The 16,708-nt window shown below is 40.6% G+C and overlaps 1 pseudogene; it reads right to left on the bottom strand.

The window, feature by feature from the left end:
- Window positions 1-2,314: 2,314 nt before the first annotated feature.
- Window positions 2,315-4,219, bottom strand: LOC137287934 (uncharacterized; annotated as a pseudogene).
- Between the last annotated feature and the right edge of the window lie 12,489 nt (window positions 4,220-16,708).

Below are 16,708 nucleotides of genomic sequence, written 5' to 3'. Positions count from 1 at the left end.
TGTTACATATACACCCCAACAGCGCTATCAGTCAGTGTGATGTCACGTTCACTTATGTGTTCACTGTTTTAGCTTAATGTATGCACATTTGTGTGGTTGCTTGTAGTCTGCAACTTGATGGTGTAAGCACAATATCGCAGTTCTAAGATAATTTGATATAGAAAGCCAACATATGTACCTTACTCCGAGCTGGTTGGTACCGGTTGTATTCGCATAATTGCAGGATAAGCTGGTCGGGTTCCAGCGAACGTTCCATCCTCTACACCATGGAGATGGTCATCGCCGTTTATGCTACTCCGGTATACTACCATTACAAGATCGCCTGCTGTGATATTACAGGAATATTGACATGGGTGTGAAATTAATCTCACTCGCTCACAACTATTGCCATAACCTCATTACGGGATGTTTGAAACGCAAGATACTTCAGAAACTGTTCCAGGATTTTTGAAGGACAAACAGACACAGGAAATTAAGTTAACCATGAATATTCACGATAAATCAGTGGATTGTGTATTGAGCTGTTGCAGTTTATCAATGACGTTCAGATTTCAACGTGAAATATTTTTGAGTCAGGTGAGTGGCAAATAAACCAGTACTGGGCGCTCTTTGGGTCGTTTCCCAAATGGTATGTCGCTCGACCATGGGATTGTTGTATGGGATTAGAACCAACGATCATAGACCCTCGGTGGTCATTAACGAAGCATACGTGAATTAGACAGTTGACCCTCCGCATCCTCCGCGACCAGATTTCTTTAATCAAGAAAACAATATACAAATTTGGCCGTGAAAGTAGGCAAATCCATATGGAATTAATAGATTGGATTATCCGAGAATAGTTGGTACCTGTAAATATATTTTCGTTCGCGTTTTGTTTTTGTTTCAGATTTCTACACCAAACATTTCACGTCGTTGAGTTGTGACACTGAAAGCAACTGCAACTGAGTAAAATCAAAGCAACTGTAATTTCATTTCTTACATTTCAAAGTAAATGAATCCATGTCTGGTCAGTAATTCATTTGCAGTAGCGAATCATGCATTAACAAAGCAAATTCCAAATTTACAGAGTATAATCATGACGTTGATATTAGAATAGCAGATAAAAACGGCTTTCAATGTAAACAGTTTCCTTGGAGTGTCATATGATAATCAAATTTTCATTTGAATAATCAGATTCGATAAGAAACCTTTATCTCTTAATAATAAATCCTTAAAGGCATTACAAGAAAATTTGAAATTACTGATTGGGCTGACGATAAAATTATGATAGTAATAGTAATATAGTCCATATATTAAGCGCATTTTCCACACATACGTAAGTGTGCTCAAAGCACTGGAAGACAGGAGAAAGACGAAGTTCTTAATTTGAAGCATAGGCAAGAGGAAACAGATACGTTTTGATGCGGTCTTGGAAGAAGAAAAGTCATGACATGTTTTCAGTTATGAGGGCAGTTTGGAAGCATGTGAGAATGATTTCTCACCAAAGCGTGTCATCTAGACAGATGGGGCAGTTAAAAGACGATTGTCTTTATATGTGAATGCCCTGGTCTGAATGTTCAGTATTACAAGTGCACACAGGTGTTCTGGAGCATTATTATTTACACACTGGCGTTTAGGCACTGCAGTTTGTATGTTATCCTGTGTTCCACTGGAATTCAATGTAAGTCTTTCAAAACTTGAGTGATGCGGTATTTTGAATACGTTGTAGTTAAGTGGTGCATGATATTTCAATGCAGCATCTTTTGTGGCATATTTGCGGATGTGGCTTATGTTCCGAGTACGTATGAGGCTGATCTCTGAGAGATGATACACACGAGTTCAGAGTCCAGAGTGACTGAATGGTTTAATCAAACAATCGGAACAATGCTATATCACCGAGCACAGATTCAGTTATATATCTCAGCTTGGGGATTGTGAAAGTCCGAAGTGAAGCAGATCTAGTCACCACTTGTGACACTCTTGATCACAGGTATGAAGCTCACAATCATGGAGACTTTATCAGGGAGAATTTCGAATCTATTGATAATTATTTTGGGGCAATTTAAAGAAAATGAAGCCTGCTCGGTCAATTACTGAGGCACTGTTGTTTCAGTCAGTTGTGTCCTGTTTTGATGTGCACATACATATATAATACCCATAACTAAACACAACAGTTTTCCCCAATTGATCCCTTTGTAATCCATGCAGTAGAGCCATAGTGACTGGTGTCATTGTTGTAGCGTTGCCATTGAGGCATTTATACTGAAAGGAGAATAGAATAACATACACTTCAATGAGAGTACCATTTGTTTCAATGCAAACAGTTCTGCATATATCATTGTAAGGTGAGATAACGGTAGCCATTTGCAGAGCCAACGTTAAGTATCATCTTAAAGAGTCTTTCCCGAAATTTAGGGTGGTTTTCCCTTTCCTCGGGGTTAACAGCTATGTAGCGATTATTCGCTCCAGCAGTCGTTAAATCCCCATGCTTCCTGGACCCCACATAAGCATCAATGGACATGACTTTCTTGTCCAGATCTTTCTTCCCAGTAAACACGACGATCAAGACCTGAAACAGGTCTCCCTCGAAAATCTTCCTGTATTCGTTCAGGATGCTCACATCTTCATCGGGGTTCTTGATGGTTAGAAGTAGAACGTGTGGTCCAGGGTCTGCGACCTGACGGATGCTCTGCTTCTCTGTATCGACATCCCTTCCATAAATGTTTTCAAATCCAGGGGTTTTGCTCAGCAAGAAGGTACGACCATTGAAGTCCTTCTTCCAGAGCCTGATCCCAGACCCACTGATGCAGCGACCAGTTATGAAGACATCCTGTGTCATTAGTGCATTTAAAGTCTTTGTTCGGCCAGACTTGCTCTTCCCAATGGCAAGGACTCTCAATTCAGCGTCAAGACGTTCTGAATTTGTGCGCCCTGAAGCAAACATGTACGCATATTACTAAGTGTCAATGACTTAAATATCCATTTATACTTTGGAATTTAGTGCAAAAAATACTCACAATGATAGATTTGTGCATAATATTAAAACGCATTTCGCCCAAAGTGAAAAACATGTGTCCAATTTTAAAACGCTTTCCTCTTATCACATTAGTATGCAATTTCAGTCATCAGGCATTTTCAGACTTTCAGTCTGCCTTAAAGAACAACTGTATATGGATGTATACCGACCCCTGATGGACAGTTGATCGTCATCTGTGGTGTGGGATATGTTGATGCATCCAATGCCAAATTGTTGAAAATCTTGAATCCGTCCTTCGTAAGGTACAAACTAGCACCCTTCTTCGGAGTCAACTCCCATTTGTGGAGATATATCGTCCAAAATCGTCAGACCCCTTTCAATGTTTTGGTAGTGCTCTAGTTCTTTTTATCTCCAATCTGTCTCTTTTCATTGAAGAAACCTTCCACCGTGACCATTATTTCTAATACATCTGAACGTTTCTTTATTTCCGCGTCAAACCATCCTAACAGTTGTTTGTTTCCACTGACCAATCTTTCCAGGAGTTGTTTTTCGTGCATCTTTACATTTGTGATGATGCTTGAGACTGAGACTGTAATGCCATCTCGGGACTGCTTCTGATGCTGTAACACTGCCTCTTTTCTTCCCTTTAGAATATCGATGTCACTTTGAATTTGCGTACTCTTCTTCAGAGCACCTGTTCCCTTTTCCTTGATAGCTTTCCCTTTCAGCTCAACCTCATCTCTTACGATTAAGGTGTTCCTCACATTTCAAGCAGGACGGCGTTTCACACATTTTGCAATACATATCTAAGGCCAACCCATGGTCCTCTTTTGGACATACGGTAATCTCATCAAAGTTTGCCTGTTCCTCTTCTGTGAGGGACGACAGTGGAGGCAGACTGTGATTTCGGAAGCTTCTGTTTTTCATGTGGGCTTTCTGACAGTCCTCGCACAAGTACATGTGACGGTTTTCACACCTTGAAACGGCTGGATCACCACACGATTAACAGAGGTAACCTTCCAGCGCAGAGCTGACAATTACCTTTTAGTGAGTCACCTCATCTTCAGAAACTAACAGATTTTCAATAGACCCGTTCACCTCAATGAGCTTCCCGCATATCGGACATTCGAAACACGTTTGTGTTTGAAACATGAGTTTTAAACAGGCCGTGCAAGCGATATGTTTCTTGGAACCTGTTTCATGCATGATGCGTGGAGCGTTCTCTGAGATATCTGTTCGAAGACTCGAGACTGTTCGAAACATCGGTATTCTGGCCCATTTTCCCGGACCTGCTATTTGTATAGAGTATTTGGAATACTGGTGAATTAATTGTACTCGGCTATAGGGCGAACACACCTGGCGTTGTAAAAACATTGTCAGTGACCTATGAAATCTGCTATACTTACAACATCAGATTGTTATGCGTAAGAGTGATTCGTAATTAGGTTTTCAGTACCTTACGTTTTGTTGATAATTTTGAAACATGCATACTTAATATGTCAATTTTGACTTTGGGGATTGAGGTTATAGAAACTGCAGGAGGTTAACCAGGAATTCGGTACATGAGGCCATGGTCCCCTCGCGACCAGTAAACAACTTTTATTTTTGTATTCCTGGGAAAGTCAAACCCCACTGAAATGCTTTGCCTGTGAACTTTATCACGTGTAAGGCTCGGTCTGCAGTCATACATTCCACATTGCAATCTGGACCCAGGCCTATTGATATATATATTTTGTAGCCTTGTAATCTGTCCGTACAAGATTACACGTGAACATCCAATGCTGCTCTCTCCTGGAGTAGGTGGACATATGTCGGACATTTGGAAATTCGACACACCAGAGGAGGATAATGTCTGATGCAGTTCCGTTTTTATTTGTACCATACCTTAAAATCGTTTAACGTGAATTGCCAACGTGTGGACACATCTGGTCATTGATTATGACATTTTAAGCTTAGTAAATAAATCACAATGTGATCCTCTGATAAAAGCAAAAGAAATCGCCTAACCGTGCAAATTTTTTTCAACAATGTGTTACAGTTTACAAGATATCAACACACCGATACTACTTCTGGTGGTAGGTTTTATATTCAAACTCTTAAGCATTCCTCTCTCGTGAATGTAGTGGTACAACATTGCTTCACTCAAGACAATCATGCACTTTCCAAGCTGAAGAATTGTTATCAAAATATAAACCAGTGGCGACTGGTATACAAAGGACTGATAGATCACCGCGTTGAGGCATATTTATAAAACGACACCAATTTAAGCCCCCATACTACTGACAATCAGAGTTATCCCTTCTGTGTCCCAAGTCTTGGATGAGATACTGCATTGTGTTGCGTAGCCCACTGCATAATCTTATCAAGAGAGTCAGGACTTGTGATAGACACTTTGAATCTGCCACTGTTAAAGATACACACGACAGGTGCACAAGCTAAACATACGTATTTTATATGTAACTTGAATTGAATTCTATGATCATCGAAACAAAGATGCGCGTTTCAGATTTTCAACTTCATCAGCGAAAATACAAACAAAAAACTAAAAACACCACTATGATGCATTTATGGTAAGCATTAAAACCAAACAAAGTCCGGTGTAATGTTAAGGAATGTGTTTGTGGAACTGGTTATCCAGAGTTCACGGAGAAGTTGACAATAAAAAGTAACATTTGCAATTTGGGGGTGAAAAATACTCTTTCGTGGCACTACGACAAACTTTATGAAAAACAACTTTTGTATGTCGTGATTTGTCATTTCTGCTTGACGTCGGTTCATGGAACTCTAATGGGACGCCCACACACGAAATGAAAGAATTTGTTGTCGATAAAGTTGTTCAGTATTATACTTCTTAACTTGTGAAAAGCCACCCAATACACTTCTGGTAACTAGTTGTTTTTCTGTCGGAGGAGGTAGACATTTTAATTGACCATGACAGATGTCCTGTTCCCAACTTGTAAGTGAAACTTCAGAATTCAACATTTCCTGTGAACAGAAAAGGGTCCAATGACTTATTTCCTGAACTGATGATCCTGTATATCATTTATCGCAATTACTAAAGGAGACAGTTTTGTTTACTGCACAGAGACCATGAACTAAACGATGGTAATAACGTTAGCGCTTTGTGGACACTCCACATGTCTGCTGGTAAACGGTACAGGTTAGCTGATAATATCCAACCTACGCTAAGCTGTTGATCAATGGCAAATAATGGGCACAAGTTGAGTCTGAAACTGACACAACGTTTTGCAATTTTTCAAAATGTTGACTTGAGCAACCTGCGAACCTGCCAAAATGTTAAATATACTAGTGTCATTCGATTTGTGTCAGAAAAGCTGAACTTTAGATTTACCATAGCATAATTTTCTGGGTGTATTTCAAAACTTTGCCAACAAACATCACATTTACGTTGTGTGAACCTGAAACAGTCAGTCTAAATCGAGAGTCTTTTGAAGGTCGGGGTTTCATTGGTTGTATCGTATTGAAACAAATGACTTGCAAATACATTACAATCATATAATCTTATCATAATTCTGTTCATCATTACTTGACACTACTAATCTTTCGAAGATTGTCAGAAACAAACTAGCTTCTAATACTCACAATTAAACTTCGAGGCAATTTACGGTGGAGCTGAACTAAACAAATTGGTGGCACACGTACATGTACTTAATTTATGTTGAAAGGTCACATTGCTCATGTTGATCTCGTGTCTCCAAGTGTACACATTCTACAAACGTGTGTCTTACCTAACGAGGTCTAAGTAACCGTTGCCTAGGAGATGGAGACTGTTCATCTTAACCTTGAGAAAATGAACATGTTGATCACTAGGCTCCAGTATTTCTGATGTGACACGACAATGATGGACGAGAGCCAGCACTGAAAGTACAGGTAGGTCAGGCACACCTTCACATAAAAAACGACCACTGGGCTGGTGTCATTATGCCATTAATTTTTAATGAACCTGAACCTGATAGTGCCAGTATGGCGTGTGCCAGACACACGTGCAGCTTTTATATCACCACACACTACAGACTTTTATGTCTCCACACACTGCAGGACCAGCATGTGCCACAGCCCAGGATGTTCCTAGTTCAGCAGGAAGGCAAGCTGCCAGGGACACAGTTCCTTTGTGAAATGTTTCAGGTATACTGTTCTACATATACAAATCAACTGGCGACAAATGCATGTTCCATTTTGAATGCTCTTTTGTGTTAACTTAGGCGAGTGAGCTCTAAGTGCTCTAAGTGAGAGGTCTTTCTTATTTTCACATGCTGCAACGGCCTTATCAACATAGTATGAAGTCTTCCCAGAACATTGATTGCGCAGCATTCTCTGCGTGCGACGTTATATTGTTTCCGCGAAGATCCGTGTATGAACTGGTCTTCCGTAACACATACTTGTCGTAAGAGACGACTGATGGGATGGTCAGACTTGCTTACTTAGTTGCCACATAAGGCATCCCACGTGTGTGGATCAATGCTCAATGGATTGTTTGGACCAGTCTCGATTATTTTCAGGCCATCGCCGTACATATGGAATGTTGCTGAATGCGGAATTAAACAAACAACCAAACAAACTTTTCCAAGCTCTTCCCCGTCCCTTTATCGAGTATATTGTTACATATACCCGTTCTGTTTCACAAAACAAACTGATTTGGGGGAACACATATATTCGAGGAGACACATCAGACCAAATGGGCCAGTTTGACTGAATGCAGAATTGACATTCATTTTCTGTATTTCGACATAACGGTTATCAGAGTGTGGGAATGTTTCGAGCTGGCCGTTAATAACGTATTCAGCAAAAATCACCCACGACAAAACATACGCATATATTTTGGTAAGTTGATATAATGACATTATGAAAGAGTGACAATGTTACAAATTAACGCCAACGTTTAAGAACAATCAAATGGAACACACTTGACTAACACTTCACTCATTGGCATTAACCTTTAGATACTCCTTGAAACATGGAATTTGTACGCTCACAATAGTATTGCTGGAATATTTCTGAAGATTATGTACTGACAATCGTTTCAGCCAAACGACGGGGACGCGTATGCAGTGAGAGGAATGGAATAATTTTCTCAAGCCACGGGTAGGGTATTGTCCACAGAAAATATGACTGGCCGTTTCCACAGATGCCTTGACATAAATATTCAATATACATATCTGTTAAGTTCAACAAATGATTCGGTGCCCAGATTCAGTGCCCTGTCCAAATCGCTCGGGACTGGTTTCAACAGGTTTGTAGTTTCTTTCTTTGTAGTTTTCTTTCAGCAATATTTTACCTTTATGGCGGCCGCCTGTAAAATCTGAAATCAGACATTCTTGTGATTACCATCGTGAACACTGATTTATACGATGACATTTGTCAACCTAGTGATACAGATACCGTCAGGTGTACACAGATACAGGATGATTGTGATGCACATGCATACCTATCATGTCGGTTGTGTCAAGGTCAAGAGTTATTCTGAAAGGAGTTAATGTTGATAAATCGTATCGTGTTAGTGATAACAGCACTGAAAATGTTCCGTTATGTTAAGTATTCTCCGGGCGATGGCTAACCTAGAAGTCAAAACGTTCGCTTGTCACGAAAACCCCGTTTCGATTTACATGGGTACAATGTGTGAAGCCCATTTCTGGTGTCCCCGTTGTGATATTGTTGGAATGAAAAAACACTCATTCATTTATTTAACTACTAAACCATACAACTTTATGGATAACAACTTCTTGTTTATTGGACAGAGCGACAGGTCGATATAGATTTTTACTCCGTTTTCAAGCTAATGTACCAGCTTCTGGAATGCCTTAAAAAGTACTTACCCTCCATTGCCTGCTTCGTGGCTAAACAGATAATGTATTCAGGCTCGTTGACTTGGTTATTGCGCATTATAACAGTCACCGGTTTGCATGATCCAGACTCGACATGGACTTTGATATAACTGATTATTACATAATTTTAAAAATTCAGCTGTGACTGGGTTAATAGGGCACAGACAATACGATGCATCTATTGTACTTGACAAGTAAGCAGTTGCCAAGTTTCTGGTTCTAGTTTAGTCAACATAGAAACAGCTACAGAGAATGACTTTTTGAAAAGGTATCTGCTGAGATTCTCAAGTGAGTACCGCTATCAGTGTTTGTCCAGGAACATATGGACTCTAAAGACAGCAATGTGTTTTTCTAAACACATTCACACTCAATTTTTTAAAGTATATACGATAATTCACTGCTTGCTTCCACTCAACATATTACTCAAAACGAATCAAATGGCCGGACTCACTGATGCATGGAGATCGATGGATTCGATTTCAGTCAGTGGATCGTGTGGTGTAGCAGTTCATATGACTGTGGTATTGCCGAGGACCGCTGTAAACAAACAAACTAACAAACAAGCCGTACACCTTTAATAAACTGGACTATGACAACTTTATTAACGAGTAAATACGGTAAATTCTAATATAGCTGACATATTGTCTAAAAGCCCCCAACGATATCGTTCTGTATTCAACCATTAAAGGCTGTGATTTTATGTACAGTATGGGAGTTACTTCCCTTGGTCCCGGAAGCGATTGCTATTGAAAAAGACAGAACGCCACAATTTGTCCTTAGTATTCTCCGACGATTCTTCCAAACTGCAAGCCATTGATCGTGCAAAAGGACAGTACACACTTCACACGCAGGTATTTCTGAAATATAACATAGAGTATTACCAATTTCACACCATCATGGTTTCTGCTTGTTATGAAGGGCGATTGGGTAGCCAAGTGGTTAAAGCGTTCACTCGTCACTCCGAAGACCCGGGTTCGATTCCCTGTGTGGGTGCAATGTGTGAAGCCTGTTTCATTGCTCTAATATTGGTAAGAGCGGAGTAAAGCTCTCACTTACTTTTCTTAGCATGAAGCCTGTTTCTCTGGTTAGAGCATATGGGTTGCAGGGACGGACAAGCTGGTTGAAGGACAGTGGCTCTAGACAAGCACCAACAAAACCATACATACCATACACCGACTGGGCGATGATCAAGTTGACAATGACCAGCCTTCCAGTAATAAATGTATGCTGATGTGCTGCACTGAAAACTACCGGTGGGGAGGCAAAGAATGTGAAAATAAACAAAGCTACATCTGCGAAAAGGTAGGTTTATATGATGTAAAAGATCTCCGCCATCAATAATAGTAAAGTGAACACAAGACAATCAGTCCCATCATTTATCTGTCGAAGCAGGGGCGATGGGGTAGCCTAGTGGATAGAGGGTTCGTTCGTCAAAATGAAGACCCTGGTTCGATTCTCGATTGGGTGCAATGTGTGAAGTCCATTTCAGGTTTCCCTCGTCGTTATATTGCTGGAATATTGCGAAAAGCGGCATGAAAACCATACTCACTCACTCACTCACTCACTCACTCACTCACTGTCCATTCCTTTGGCACGTCAGGGTTCTTGACTTGATAGACACATGTCATCGGTTCCCAAATGCGTAGATCGATGCTGTTATCACTGGATTGTTTGGTCCAGACCCGATTATTTACAGACCGCTGGAATATAGCTTAAATATTTCTGTGTGAGGCTTTAAACAACAATCAAACTTCTCGTTCTCGGAACTATCCTAGGGAACGAAGATCGTGTGTTTAAAGCCCTATTCTATGTTCATCGTACCAAATGCATAGACAGTTGCAAAACATTTGTCCATTTTCTTGCCAAACGAATATTACATATAAAACGGATATATATATGCTAGTCTCATTTGTAAATCTGTACGTGTAAAAATTTAGTCCTTAGATACTACGCAATGTCTGTGTTCATCAGGTAGCGATCGCTTGGCAGTTTCACCACAGGACAGGGGGGACTACTCTTGGTTCCTTGAGAGAACGGTACTCTTCAATCGACCAAGGATTGACTTTCCTGGTGCGTGTTTCCCTTGAAAGCGACAAAGCCACTTTTGAGGTTGTCGACAGAATTTGGTCTGACGCCGCTGTGTCTCCAAACCAAACCAAAACAACCCATATCATGAGTAAGAGAATAAATCTTCCCTATTTTGTTATTATGCAGCAACAGACGTATCTATATGCTGATATGGAGCCTGTTTGTTTTTGCCTTTTGTTTTCTGAAGAGTTTTGTTCTTTGGACAGTTTATCACGTGGAAATTTGTGTTGAAGAAAATTGACAAATCGAGTCGTGTTTTGCGGCAGTTGCCTATGATATCAATCATCCGTTTCTGTGGTCTGTACTGGTATTTGTGTTGTGGATGTATTGAACTGAGCGTACGCTCCCAGACACACATTTACTGCCCTTGTTTTCCCCATCAAGTCGCAAACTGAATAAAAATGTTAAACATGCTACTCATTATCCCTGGAGAATGGAAAGTATTTGTAATAACATCAAACAAAACGACTGCAAAGTGGATATTATTTAGCAATATCTCAGAAATATCACCAAAAGTGTGCTTTACACATTTACATTTACAAGTGGAGAATCGAACCCGGATTGTCAGCGTGAAAAGCGAACGTTTTCACCACGGATATTGATTACAAGCAGCGTAAAAACTAACTCACTCATTGTATTGACCCTTTCACATACTACTTGCCTGTGATCAGTCGGTAACGATACAACCCTCCTGACTTTCACAACCCTATGCTATCAGCCACGGTGTTTGTTCAAGCCTGCTTACACAGCTGAACTTATTTCTTCACGTTCCTTTGCCGTCTTCTCCAGTTTTAGTCTCATTTCGCCGTTTTCGTGAAACCTGTTTCTCCAGATGTTTGTTCCCTAGATTATTCTCTGTTTACGTCCCTGTCTCTGTCTATCTGAGTTCGATCCCACATGGTATAATGTCTATTTCTGGTGTACCTTATATACTTGTGATCTCGCGATTGGCGTTAACGTCACTCAGCTATTGAGCCTCCTGTCTATGTCACGCTGATCTGTTTGCCCATCTGTCCATTCCACGTGGGTCTCGTAGACAGCTTTGGCCACCAGTGACCTTTCGTAACGAGCAGCAAATTAAATTTTCCGTTCCAAAGCACGTCTAGCTCCTTTTAGTCTCGTAACACAATACAACCAGTGTAGATACCAGACCCCTGCGAATTTGGAACACGTGGAGCAGTCATCAATCTGATACACCAGTCGAAGCTCAGCGACATCTACAAATAATTCAGTTTGGCTCGGACCATTCGGAGCAAACTCGATTCAAAATTCGATTTAAATATTCTCATTAAAGAACATGTGTTCTGCTGAGATCAGTGATATACCCACTTGATCACGAACCTGCAGCAGGGCAAGTGGTTTCTGGGAGCAAATCTCATTGATTAGTGGTCCTCACTGTGCCTTCATGTCCTACAAGATTACCTCCACCGGATAGGACAGCGTTATTTCCTTTAGCCGGCGCCAATTTTGGAAATTGTAGTGGCGAATTTTAAGTATGTCGGTTAATTAAGAGTTTTCGATGGGACATATTCCTCCAATTGCCACACATCTATTGTCCTTTCTCCATCCGTCTAGATGTGTTTGAAGAGAACTTGAAATTTATATTTGGAACATATTTGAATAAAAGTTGACTGAAAGCATGGATTGCACGACCAGGACAAGTAAACAGGGAATCAATTATTAAGATATACATTCCACTTTTTACGACTGATAAATACTGAATAAGTGACTGAATGTTAATATAAGCCTCCGATTCATTTAATACTCATCTCGGTGATCCAGAAAAATATGAAAAATGACAACTCAAGCAACGATCCCAGCATATATGGTAAAGTGATGTACAATCAGCCATGTTTGTAACCTCACGATGTTCATCTGAAAAGGTGCATATCGCCAGGAATCACCTATAACCACGCGGGTTTCTCACACATGACCCACATGGTAGTGTGATGCATAATCAGTTCTCAGCTCGTTTTTATTTATAAACATAGGATAGGATATTTATATAGCGCACATATCCACGCACTAGTGCATGCTCAAGGCGCTGGTATTTTTCCCCCGATTACTGGATGTCAATCTCAACAGCATATCGTATTTCAATCTCAACTCCTTGGGGAGTATACAACTCTTGCTGCCACTAGGCGCACCGAGTTTATTGTGGCTGTCTCTTTGTGATTCATATTTTACACGGATCTTCAAGTGATTCTCATGACTTTTGTGATAATAACACCACGTGACGTATTGTCGTAAGTTGGGAACATGACTTTATGAAATCTCCAGAACATGTCTCAACGTTTACATGTATGTCTGCAATAAAACAGTGTGTTGTATTATGTTCGGTGTGAATATATATTACATTCTTGTCTGGTCTTGATTATATGTGATCATAAATGTGACCATTGAAAAGAAGCTCGCGACGTTTGGCTTACAGTGATTGGTCGAATTTTTCTGAGAATCTCTGTATTACGTATTGTCGTAATTTCACTCACTAACTCTGAATTAAAACGCATCATGACAAGCAAACCTACCACTGAGTGCATGTTTCACATTTTCGAACCATTTGGTGTGTAAAGTCCAGCATGCAAGAGGTAGCTAAGTGGTTAAAACGTTTCCCCGACTGGTTCGATTCCCCTCGTGGGTAGAATATTTGAAGACCATTTGTGGTGCCCCAGGGTTAAAATAAATTCACTCGTTCGTCATGTGATCAGATTGGTGTCAGCCTTTGTTTGCAATAAGCGTAAACTAGTTTCCAGAACAGTATTGTACTTTGTGAAAGCCGATAAAACCATTTCGACATTATTAAGTCTCTCCTAAATGTAGAGTAGATTGTAATATTCTGGCCATAGAGTGAGTCAGTATTTGGGCATTATTGTGAAAAAGCGAGAATTCGATCATACCATGCTCCACCGAAGGGACACGTCTATTTTCGTACTACTGATTTTATTATTGTAATATCAGTGGTTCATAAGTCCTGTATACACGTTTCTTAATTAGTTTGTTAGATATACATGATATATGATCCCGTTATGTCCCACATTTTGTGTTGGGTCTTTGACATATATGTGCATATAAGCTATTTTGGTGAGTCGTATAAAACAATGAACTATATAAAAATAAACCCTTGTGCGTAATACGCTAGTTAATCGTGAAAATGCGATGCTTTAGTGCGTAATATTGTGTGTGTGTGTGTGTGTGTGTGTGTGTGTATGTGCATACAAAACGTGAATGTACTTTGCTCCTCTGTGTATGCATGTATATTTGTCTGCATGTGTGTATGTATATGTGTATGTATGTAGGTGTGTTTATGTGTATGTATGTTTTGCTTTCTCTCCCAATATATGCACACACGTATATCCGTATGTGTTTATATTGAGTGAGGGAGAAAAGAAAGAGAAAGCAAAACAGTGACTTCTAACTGCAAACATACGCGCACACGCACGCACGCACATACATACATACAAACGTGTGTGCGTGTGCGTGTGTGTGTGTGTGTGTGTGTGTGTACGAGAGAGACAGGAGAGAGAATGTGGGTCATATACCTATATAGGTACACTTGTGTCAACGCTTATATGTGAGCGTCTTTCAATGTAGACACACACCGCCCCCGTTCCATCTCTCCCTTCCTTCCAGCTGAGTAAACGTAGCTGGTTTCAAAGAAGCCCGAGGGATTCTTTGAAATTTATTCAAAAAGATATTGCAGAGGAAACTATATCCTGTCACGATAAGCGTGGCCACCTTGTATTTCCGACCCATCAGAAATGCGTAATCCAGTAATTCACATCTATTTCCCAGCAAACAGAACTTCTTTCGCAACGCCAGCTTCTAAATTGCATATAATTGTCGGGTCGCGGAATATCACCCAGTGCTATTAGTCACACGTCAGATAATCAAAGGTAACACGAGACTTGGCGATTAATAAGAACAAACATGTAAGCCCGTCTAATGGATATGTTACTACAAAATCCTCTACTCTCCATCAATAGATACACCCACGGCAGCCCAGCCTGATACATCGGAGATGGGAGCTAACACTCTAGCAATAGGCAATAATTGATGTACGTGAAAAACGTGTTTTCTATCGCCATTCTGAAGCTGGAGGATTACAAGCGTCAGGTTTGTAATAGCTAGAGCTTATTTGGCTAGTTCCATCAACCCCTCTCAGGGAGTTGAAACTTAATAACTCCCAGACATTACTTGAGTTATATTGTGTATGTTCTGCCAGGGCATCCTGTTATGGCTCTCAACATGTTGATTTGCGCTGTGGGTGTAATCCTTTCAGTTTTACAGTGATAAAAGACAGGGCCATTTACATAGTCACTACTCTCTACTCGAGTCAAAGTCGATTGTACTACTCGGACTGTTTCACAATAAATCACTTTTAGGATGTGGCGATACGGGGTTTCCGCAAATCGTCGTGCTTATCTTGCCTCGTCAGTGCCATTCATACGTCAAAAACACATGCAAAGGCAAGTCAGTGGTTGACTTAAAACATACAGGAACATCCTGTATAAACACACAGGACACACATGAACATACTGTATAAAAGTAGTGTTGCGTAGAGAGCACTGAGGTGTCAGATTTCAGATGTCTGTTGTAATATATATTAATACGGTCATAAAACCCAAAATGAAAGGTTTTACTGCTGAAGATTTTTATGGTGTAACCTTGATCAAATGACAGGTGAACGAGTGTTATCATGAAGTTCTTTAAAACACACACGGACACTGACACAGACACACACGGACACAGACAGAGACACACACACACACACTCACGCACGCACACATACACACACACACACACACACACACACACGATGAACATCAGTCCAACATGCTATTGATCGGGTTTAAATCGATCTCCAGCAACCCATACTTGTCGTAAGAGGCGACTAATGAGGTCGGGTGGTCAGGCTCGCTGACTTGTTTGGTACATGTCATCGTATCCCAGTTGCGTAGGTTGATATTCGTCATGTTGATTACTCAGCTGCTTGTTCCAGACTCGATTATTTACACACCGTCACCATACAGCTGGAATATTGCTGAGTGAAACTGCAAACAAAGATCTTTATGGGATAACACCACGAACAAGACGACGGCGACTGTTGTGACTTGTATTTCGTTACACAATTGTACAAATGTACCCACTGTTGTTGTTTTCCATCTACTAAATGTAGATTTAAAGTCACGTACACCCGGCTCCATGTAAGGCATCATGACAGAACGTACGTGACAAGCGCCAGCTGATTATGAAGATAGTATATCGACCAGAGTCCAGGCTCGCTATTCTCGAAACGTTCGTAGCCCTACGAACTTCTTAAGCCCATTCTTAACACATTGTCTACGATAAAAGTTAAGAATTCTTAGGGCTACTAACGTTTCGAGAATAAGGGCCCAGATCCACAAGCGTCAGTAGCCCTACGATATTCGTAAGCTATGATAAACTATAGAGTTACGACCGGGCTTAACAATACGAACGCTTTACGGAACGGTACAAAGCGTCAGTAGCACTACGATATTTGTAAGCTATGATAAACTATAGAGTTACGACCGGGCTTAACGATACGAACGCTTTGAGGATCGGTACAAAACGTCAGCAGCGTTACGACATTCGTAAGTCTATGCCAACCTATAGAGTTACGACAAGTCGTAGCGTTACGACATTCGTAAGCCTATGCTAACCTAGAGAGTTACAAGTCGTAGCGTTACGACATTCGTAAGCCTATGCTAACCCATAGAGTTACGACAAGTCGTAGCGTTACGACAATCGTAAGCCTATGCTAACCTAGAGAGTTACAAGTCGTAGCATTACGACATTCGCA

The sequence above is a fragment of the Haliotis asinina genome, chromosome 6, assembly GCF_037392515.1.
Source record: "Haliotis asinina isolate JCU_RB_2024 chromosome 6, JCU_Hal_asi_v2, whole genome shotgun sequence".
Lineage (NCBI taxonomy): Eukaryota > Metazoa > Mollusca > Gastropoda > Lepetellida > Haliotidae > Haliotis > Haliotis asinina.
The sequence above is the reverse complement of the archived record's forward strand: the minus strand, read 5'-3'. Positions and strand labels throughout refer to the sequence as shown.